Raw genomic sequence first — 1883 nt, forward strand, 5'->3', positions numbered from 1 at the left:
TATTATTATTATTATTATTATTAAATAAAGTGGATGTATTGTGCTAGAGTGACAGAGCACTTCAGTCCACTCCAATTGTGCAAACCCAGATTTTTTGGCTTGTGCTTGGATCCCTCCCACAAACTACAGTGGTACCTCGGGTTAAGAACTTAATTCGTTCTGGAGATCCGTACTTAACCTGAAAGTGTTCTTAACCTGAAGTACCACTTTAGCTAATGGGGCCTCCCACTGCCGCCACTGCGCGATTTCTGTTCTTATCCTGAAGCAAAGTTCTTAACCCGAGGTACTATTTCTAGGTTAGCGGAGTCTGTAACCTGAAGCGTCTGTAACCCGAGGTACCACTGTACTGGCAGTCTGGATGCAACTTCTCTTGCATTGTGAGGTCGTACAATTCAGTTGGTGACTCATTATTGGGATCAGCAATCCAAGGAGGAGAAGGAAACAGCAGGGGAGGAATGGTACGGAAGCAGCAGCAGCAGACAGGAAGTGACTCTGAGAAGGATGAAAAAAGGCACATGTCTGTATATATCTGTATATGAGAATATTTGCCTCAACCTTACACCCTTCCTTGTTTGCAGGACCCGAAGCTTACCCTTTTCACCAATGTGCCTTTTGAAGTTTCTCCTTCCCACAATTCTGCTAAAAAGTTCCCTTCAACCACACTCCATCCAGAATCAACAACATAATTCAGCCCATTTCCAGTGCGAAAAGGCCAAGAATATGAGGATAATTCTTGGCTACTGCAGAAGGAAGATTATTCCTAGGACTAAGATTCATCCTAGTGTTCTTTTCTATTTTTATTGATAAGCCTTTTTGAGGAAAGGGCAGGCCCAGGAAATTGTGCTCTAGTTAAAGCCAGCAGAAATAATGTTTTATAGGCCTTCTAGCTGTACAACAGTGTTTTAGCTGGTTTTTATCAGTTATATATCAATGAATTTCTAAGTACTTCAACTTGTCTACTTTCAGGTGTCCTTCTTCTACACATCTCAAATTTAGGGCCAGCTGCATCTTCATTTGATCAGTTTCCAGCGGGATCTTGCAAGAATGCCTATTTAATCTTGCTTATACTAACGAAAATGGTGAATTGTTCTCTTGGATATGGGAAGGTTCCAAAATAATGTTAAAGCAAGCTACAATAATTCATTTGTTTGATTTTGTGTGTGTCTGTGAATAGCTTTTCTAGTAAGTAATCGGGTCATATTTTACAGTTTTGTTAAGAAGATGGAAACGTTTATTTAAAGTCTTTCTTTTTTTTAAACATATCTCATAACACTGGAATGGTACTGTGAAAAGTTCATAGTATTGTTAATTTGTAGAGTTGAACAGACCAAGTATATCTACCCTATGGAGAAATTAAATGGGTGGTTTCCAATATCAGCCATACTCAGAGTAAACCTATAAAAATAAATGGATATAAGTAATGTAAGACCATTGATATTCATGGCTGTACTCTGCCTGTGACACATGTTGGATATCACCCTCTCATTTTTGCACATTTCGTATACAATTAAGAAGAACTATGATCAGTTGTATTTAGAGATGTTTTTAGCAAATCTGAATTGTGCAATTGAGGTGGAAATTATACGTGATGGGGGTGAGATATATTTGCCATTCTGCAAATCAATCTGTATACAGAAGAGGCTTCAGACCTCACCCATGTGGTGATCATAATATGCAGACCAGTTTTAACTGCTACGTTATTTATTACAACTGATCCACATCTGCTTCAAACATTACAAGTTGTGAAAACTGCAGGAGGAAGCAGTAACTTCTTCTGATGAAAAGTGTGAAGGGGGAATGCGTGCATCTTGCTTAGAATGGATATGATTTCTAAACACAAATGGAATGTGCATTACTCTCCAAAGGAAAGATGCTTGTCTTCT

At 38.7% G+C, this 1883-nt stretch overlaps 1 long non-coding RNA gene across 1 annotated transcript; it reads left to right on the forward strand.

The window, feature by feature from the left end:
• The first annotated feature begins 399 nt into the window (after nucleotides 1-399).
• Nucleotides 400-1152, forward strand: LOC310673442. The gene is made up of 2 exons (XR_014509014.1): nucleotides 400-458; nucleotides 579-1152. It is a non-coding gene; the product is annotated as an uncharacterized lncRNA (long non-coding RNA).
• Nucleotides 1153-1883: the final 731 nt, after the last annotated feature.

The sequence above is a fragment of the Podarcis tiliguerta genome (genome assembly GCF_965153285.1).
Source record: "Podarcis tiliguerta genome assembly, chromosome: 3".
In the NCBI taxonomy this organism is placed as follows: domain Eukaryota; kingdom Metazoa; phylum Chordata; class Lepidosauria; order Squamata; family Lacertidae; genus Podarcis; species Podarcis tiliguerta.